The sequence below is a fragment of the Convolutriloba macropyga genome, chromosome 3 (genome assembly GCF_964194025.1).
Source record: "Convolutriloba macropyga chromosome 3, txConMacr16.3, whole genome shotgun sequence".
Classification (NCBI taxonomy): domain Eukaryota; kingdom Metazoa; phylum Xenacoelomorpha; order Acoela; family Convolutidae; genus Convolutriloba; species Convolutriloba macropyga.
The window spans coordinates 1,627,162-1,635,589 of NC_134470.1; positions in this window are offsets into that span (position 1 = coordinate 1,627,162).

An 8,428-nucleotide genomic window follows, 5' to 3' on the forward strand; every position below is an offset into this window, starting at 1 on the left:
AAGCCAGCTCATCGAACTCTGACCGATTCGCAAACTATTTGTTTAGATTATATAAGTAGGCAAAATATGTCCTTCCTGTGATCCACTGAAACAGCAAACAAATCAAGTAACATTTGATAAAGGTTAATTTGACTAAATTTTGGATATCACTCCCGTCAGTTCAAACATAACCTTTTCTGATAAAGTTCAACACACTCAGAATACAAACCGAAATATTCACATATTTAGATCATTTATCCAAAAATCAGTCGAATTGAGCAGAACTTACAATTGGCAAACTTAAGAAAACAAATTTTAACTAAAGGATAGCCAACTTTGGTTACAACTTGTATTCAATTTCGCTTGTTCAATTAATAATCTTTCCTTTTCTGATAGCAGGAAACTCAGAACATAATGGCATTGTTTTTAATTACCATCGAAAAATACTATTGGCTGAAAAATTTGAACAGATTCAATTTGTTTTGCCTTATCCAAATTTTGAATCACCCCGACAAGGGATGCCAACTTGACTAAAGTAACATCACTGCCACCAACTTCACTTCACAATGGGTTCCTACCGAAGTCATTGCAGAGAAAGAAAGAGCCGAAAACGACTTGATGAAACTTCAGCAAGAACTCACAGAGCTGTTCCCCTCAAAAGTTACAGAGCATCAACATCGAGAACGAAGAGGCATTCCCGTTGCCCTGTTAGCAGGCGCTGCAGCTGGAATCGTTGGTCTGGGCATGGGATTCAAAGACAAACTAGCCTGTACATTAGGACGAAAGTTTGGCGGATGCAATCAGATTGGCAAGCAGAATAGAAAAGCTATTGTAGATTCCATCAACCACATGAACCAATTACAGCAAGAATGGTCTAGTGTCCAAAACGCCAGGAACGAGAAATTTTTTACAGTAGGAAAGGAACTCCGAGACCTGAGTAAAGCCACAGAACATCTAGCTGAAATCCAGAGATCTAATGTTAAAATTTTACAGACACAGTTTGACACATTGGCTAGCAGCATTAACTACATGCGAAATTGTGACCAATTTCTTTATATCCGTGAAGAAGTCAATCACCACATTGGCTTGTTGAACTCTATTTTAACGTCTGTATACACCAATCTGCGCACATATAGATCTGCTCTTTTTGCTTTTAGAATGATTATTTTGAGCTCGACTACTGCCATTGCAGATGGTATGCTGCCACTTTCTCTTATAACTCGCAAAATTTTTATTCGAATTTTACAACAAGTTTTGCTAGAAACTCAATACACCAGAGATCGACTAACACTTTCCATTCCAATAGAACATGTGATGTCTTATTATGAGACACGACTTGTTACAAGTGTTGTTAGTGTCGACTTTGGTCTTATGTTAACATTATCTATACCGTTTTCATCAGGTTCTACAGCTTTAGATGTATTTCACGCTATTCCAGTTCCAATGCCAACTAAAGAGTCAACAAGAGCAACCATTTGGGTTTTAGAAACGCCTTACATTGCAGTAACAGAAACGCAAAATGAAGCTGCACTTTTGACTGAATTTGACTTACAAAAATGTATAGGCTCTAAGCTTTACTCAATTTGTTTCTCTTCTTTTGCGATGGAAAAATCGAAGGACTCATGTCTGGCTACTTTGCTTTTTAAAGACACTCTATCCGCACTTGAAGTTTGTAGCATCAGATCAATTCAATTACCTATCAAAGAAAAGGCTCAATCGTTAGGCCATGGTAGATGGCTGATTACTAGTGCAACGCCAAACTTTCTGCTCTCGATTAGATCTCCGAATTCTAGTCATCCCCTAAGTAAAAAATATAGACAAGGGTGCCAAGTTTGCATTATTATTTTAGCGTGTGGACAGGAATTAGAAGGACCTAATATACATTTAAGATCAGATTGGTCTACCTGTCAGTATACAACACTAGTTAGACTCGACATTAATTTACCAACGCCGCTTAGCTTTTTATTCAATCAACTTCCATCTCTTGATTCTATGCCACAAATGTCTGATGTTGACATTGCTCGAGTACAATTAGTAGAGGAGGTTCATCTCCAACTAATTCACATTCCTGAGCATAAGAGACGTAATTATAAAGAACTTGAAGAGTTACTGAACCTATTTTTAATCGCATGAAACAATTTCATCCTCAGATAACAGCAAAATTCGATGAGACGGTGCACTGGACACTTTATATAGTGTTTGCGATCACTACATTTATTTCGTCTTTGGGCCCACACTTTTTGATGAGTTGTCTTTTTCACCGGTACATTCAAGTTCATAGACGTTTCTCATTTCGCCTAACTATTTCTGCCCACCCTATTAAATCACAGCCCATTTTGGTAGTTTCTGATGAAGATTACGACTACTTGCGACAACACCCTAATCATCGTATTCGCGAAAAGGGATTAATTTTCCGACGACGTGATTTAAATTTACCAAATCCATTTTTAGCCCTTCAACAACTACTGTTGATACAGCGGATTCTCAACCTGCATCTTGTCCAGAGCCAGAGCAATCGAATGTTTCGGCCCCCAGTTATCCTCAAGTGATTTATGAGTCGCGTGCTTAATGAAAAATATATAGATCAGGTTTCTCCTAACTTTAATTCATATACAGATTCAACGTATGGTAAATAAAACTAAAAGTTTCTTTGCTTTTGAAATTTTCAAGTTTTGTTCACTTTACTCAGCTCCATCTACTTGCTCTCACTAAAACTGTTTTCCTTCACCACTTTCCTACTACTCTCATCTTAATGGCTCAACTGTAATTGTAGCACAATTGCAAAACTGGCCATCATTAACATGCTGCCAGCTGAAGGCTTCACTTTATTTTGGGAATTTTTGCATGCCCCTGCTTTTGCTGTAATTTTTCCAGCCTCGCTCAAAAATTGTACTCCATCACAACACAACCACTTCAAATTTGTTTGTCTTCGCTCAATAAAATGCACTTGTTAATATCAACACTCGTAACAATCATAGCAAATAATGCAACAAACAATATCTTTGACATCATTTTTATAGATATGAAAATCTTCATAAATCATTAGTTACTGATTTGATTCTCGGTGTTTTTCACTCACAAACAATTTATTATACCTGTGCTACACTCAGTCCTATACTCAATTATAAAAGATTTTGTCTTGAAAGATTTAATTATATAATTGTGAAAAGGAAAAAAATACTCATATAAATTGAAAAAAAAACAGAAGAAGAAATACATTTATTTCTGGAGCTGTATGAAAGTTATTATACAATTCGTCCACCAAAACTACCGACACGAATAATTGCTACAAATATGTTAGATTATCGCGGATTCAATATGTGTGCTACTTCTCAATTTAATAACCAGAAAATTTTTCAAGTATAAATAAAGTGGATATACCTACTAAAAATCAAAGACGATGCTTCGTTTCCCCCCCTGTCCCCCTCCTCTCCCCACCCTTCTGCTTGCAGCTATTCGCTGCTGCTTCCCTTGTCTAGAAGCTGTGTGCTGCTTGTTGTTGGCTCTAAATTAAAAAATATTTCAATGATTTGAAAAAATTTTGCTTTTAATTTCACTATTTTGTTATTGTTAAAAACAAAAGCCTGACCAAACTACTCAACAGAAAACCACCGTTCTTTGTCAGGAGCTCCGAGTTTATGTGCCTAATGTCATATGGGTAAAACAAAATCTTAAACGCAAATACTTTTTAATTAATTTATGTTTTATTTGACGAACAAGTTTTATTGTTGCTTTATTTTTAATGCTTCTTTAATACAAAAGCCTGACAACTCTATTGGCTCAATCTCTCTATAAATCTCAGTATAGCTCCTACATGTGCCTGCTCACGTCATATGAGTGGCTAAGCTCAGTACTTATGTTCTAATCGAATACAATTACCCTCTGAATGTGATAATTATATAAAGTTTGCTGCAGTTAAAACAAAAGCCTGGTAGTGACGTTTGTTCAAAAGCTCTCATTTTCTCTATACACACTCCTCAGCTATTGCTTTGTGTTAAATGCGTAATTTTGTGCTGATTGGACTTCATGAAGGAACCAAAAAATTTAATTTCGTGTTATTTTTTTAACTTGATTAAAAAAAAACAGTGTATTTTAAAACAAAAGCCTGGCTTAACTATAAAAGTTAACGCTGTAATTTTTAACACAGTTATTGATCATAACAACCTTCGTGCTATATGCCCTCTTTCACGTGCTTCTGTGCACTATATCATGTTTAATTTCACCTTTTATCGGAACTGTGTGCTATTTATAAAATTTCTTAAAATACGAAAAACAAAAGCCTCATCTTGTTATTTGAGCTACGCAACTCAAATTTAATATACAGACCGTAAACATTGTGCTTTGTGCTATACTGGTATAACCGCATTTCTCGTATTATTCAGTTTTCAAGTTTTCGCTATTTATTCAATACTATTTGGGAAAAAGTGCAGTAAAATTTGATACCACTTGTCATTGAGCTAACTTTTTGGGCGCTGAGTTCTTCCAAACCGGGCCTTCTTCTTCTGCTTCCTCTTACGAGCAGGAGGTGCCGAGTTGTTCACGGGATCCTCCATGTGCTTCCTCTTCAGATGCTGATAATCGTTCCCTCCAGCACGACTACCAGACGGAACGATCCAACTTAACCCGTGCAACCTCTCTGGAGACAAATCCGTGACCACTGGTGACGATAGCAGACACAAGCCCTCTTCATTGATCCCACAGTCGATGCCAGGGAGACCATTGACAGTGAGGACAGCGTGCCCAACCTTCTCTCGCAGATACAGCGTGTCACCAGGCCGTTGAATCACGAATCTGAATCCTTTCCCTGCTGGCCCCTGAACAAGCATGACATTTGGCAATCAAGAACATCAACCGCACTATGCTCCCATAGTGTCAGTAGAGGAAGAAAAAACAGTCAAAACCGGACTAATTGCGCAATTACTTTGAGGAAGCTGCACATTTCTTTCAAATCCAGCCCTCTAATGAACGCTGCCGTGTCTGTCTTGATGTCTGGACATATAATCCAGAGCTTCACGCCAAAGAGGAGAACAGCAAGTGTGGGCAGCGTGGGCTTAGAATCTACATGAGGGTCTGTGTACGTGAACGAGTTTGCAATGAGCAGGCTAGGATCATACAGACGTTCGCCCCCAAACACACGGAAGTTGAAGAAGCCGGACAAGTTATCAGTGCGATGTGGCCTCGGGTGATAACTTAGGATGTCACGAGGATACACACACTCGCACACCCATGACTGAAAAGCCCAATGTGGCCTGATCTTCTCGTTGCTGGCGAAGCGTCCTTCGAAATCCAATGACGTCCTCAATCCCGTTGCCAACTGCTGTAAAAACCAAACAGCACAACATGCATTCACAATTCATGCAGTCAACAACAACTACGACACGATTACTGCCTCTACACATACTTCAAGATTCTTACTTGCATCTCGGGGCTGCTGAACTCCATCAGAGGCTCCTCGCGAAGAATGCCAACACTCGTACTCTGGCCCTCAATTTCCTCACGGGTCACCTCTGGAACAGACGACACACTTCCAGCTGACACAAAATTCCATAGCTCTCTCGCCCAGACAACATTTCTCTGGTGCTTCTCGCTGGATGCTGATTCGCACACAGAACTGACAGCCTGCGCCTCGTCAGAATCACAGTTCATTGCGAATAAATTAAGATCAGAAGACACTGAAAACTGAAAATTGAAAACTTGACATTAATTTTTTTCTGAAGAAGTGGGAGTGTCATGCCCCTCATACATGCGTGCCATGCTTAAACATATTTGTACAATCCATGTGCGTGCATTTACCCCATTGTTAGTAAAGTTTAACTCATTCACCATACATTCGTGCCATGCTTAAACAAATTTGTACAACCCATGCGCGTGCATTTACCCCATTGTTAGTAAAGTTTAACTCATTCACACGCCCATAAACATCCGGGATTATAAAGATTAAATTGTACAATGCTCTTACTTTATCTCGTGGAAATATTTAACATCAAATGTTGTGCTCTAATCTAATTGCCACTCTCAGAACAGAGAGAACGATAGCTACAGCTCAGTTGATTTGTGAATAAAACATTTGCTGCACAAAACTTTTATTTCTGGAGATAGACTCAAAATTGCCAAAAGAACTCTTTCGAGCATCCTGACTTAAAATCTTTAAAACAAATGCCTGAGAAACCCAAAATAGTTAGCGCCCCCAAAATTGCTCTAATAGATAGCTGGCATATAGGAGAACGTCACATGGGTATAGCTAGGCCTCCGCTGACAAGCGGAAATAGGCAAAAGAGAGGAAGGAAAAACAAAAAAGTTAGATATTTTCCGTGCACTTCTCATTAAGTCTAACTTGTGTTGTTTTTAAGTCTTATTGCCTGTCAAGGCGCCTCCTGGTAGATTGTTTTTGTCTCTTTGAGGTGTGCGGATAGGCGTAAAGCCCTGATAACAACGACCAAGATTAACGGAAACTAAAGTCTATTACCTCAGTTATATTCAGAAACATATTGTTAAAAGCAGGGATCTCGAATAACTGCCGGTTGAAAATGGTAAGCTCCATTGAAGCAAAGTCAGAGAAGACATTTTGACGGTCCCGACTGGAGTCTTGGAGCAAAGATTACTATCCGACGGTAAATGAAATAGAAAAGCACTTGAGCAAAATAAACAAGGATTGGGTCAAATCCCTATTTCTTGAACTGCTCTTGCAATACAAAGACGCAAAAAAATCTTTTTTTTAAAAAAATACCATCAATTCACAATGCACAGAAAACAATAATATAAAAATTAAAAAAGACTTCTCCGGAGAAGTCGGAGCCGATCATAATAATTGAAAGCGTGAAGAAAGCGGTTCAGACAGTGTGGCAGAAATAATTGAGAAAACGCAGATGAGCACGCAACAGACAAAAAATAGCGCATGAAGCTGACGGATCTTCTGGTCACAAGGCAGGTGAGAATCAACGGCATTCAGATTCGATTTCAATGAACGGCGTTGCGTTATCTTACAGTTTGTATGATATCTCAGTGATAGTATTGAAGCCACTGAAAACAGTTCGCAAGAGCTTTCTTAACAATTTGCATGACGTTTTTCTTCTAGACTTTTCTAAAGCTTTTGACAAGATAGACCTCAGTTCACTCTTCTTTAAGCTATCAAAAATTTGGCTAGGTAGACAACGCCTGAAGCTCATAAAAAATACTTAACGAATAGACAACAGTCTGCAAATTGGGAGATTGTTGTTCAGAGTCATCAGCTGTTACTTCGGGAGCCCCATAGGTTAGGGCTGCATATTGGGGCCCCTGCTATTCCTTATTTTCATAAACGATCTACCGAACATTGTTTTTCGTTCCACTGTTTACTGATGATTTAAAGCTTTTGTACAATTAACAATTGGGTGCCTGCCGCTGAGCTCAACCTGATTTGGAATTAATTAACAAATGGAGCTATGAAAACAACATGAATTTTAATCTTTACAACTGCCCTGTTATTAGTTTTAAGAATGCGCCTAAGATGCAAATTCACTCGCGTAATTCAATCCTGCAATATGAAAGTCCGACGAAGATCTTGGTCTTACTGCTGTGCAAAGTTATGCATCTTGGAGCCAGCACGTTGCAGCAGAATTGAACGTGCCAACAAATTTTTTCACTTATGCTTTCAATTGTTACATGCCGTCAAAAACAGACCTCAGGAGTTTTAAAAATTTTTACAGAAAAAATATGAAATGGAAGGTTCCCAGTCTAAATTAAACAGAGAGGATAATTTTTTAATGTGTTACCTGTTGGCTATGTTTCAGTATTACCTGATATATCAAAAATTGTCATAGGAGGGTACGATATTGTCTATACTGATTACTTAGAAATCTCAAAATCACAGAAGTTCAAGCATTTCTTTTGGTCTGCCCAAAATAAAACGCGAGGTCCAACGCTCAAATTTTTGCAGGACAGCTTATCGCTCAAATTTGCTTTCAAGTTTTGTTAAACTAAGCGATCCTGCAGGGCTGAAAAAAGTTCTGTTCAAAGTCATCTGGAATTTTACGATTATTTCAACGAATCAGACACATGCACTTAGACGTTCATCTGCTTATGTGATTGCTGTCGCACATTACCGAGAACTTTAAGAGTTAACTGAAATAATGACCCATTACTGTAAATATTAAAGGGAGATGTCCAGCACGTTTGTGAAAGTCCTAATAATGATAATAGTACTCTGTTGCTGTGGTCTCTTCTTTGTCACTGTTTTGAAGATTGTGTCAGTCTGTTGTTTTAGCGCCAATTCACAGCAACATAATTTTGAAACAAGACTTCAACGAAAATATTGAGCAATTATTTTAATTCTAAACCATCATGTCCATAAATTTATTGAATTGTGAACTATTACTTCAATTCAACCTTTCTTATATGAAACACTTTCAATACGCGCAATTGGCAATTAAATGGAAACCTAGAAAAAGACGAGAATTTTTGATAAATGATG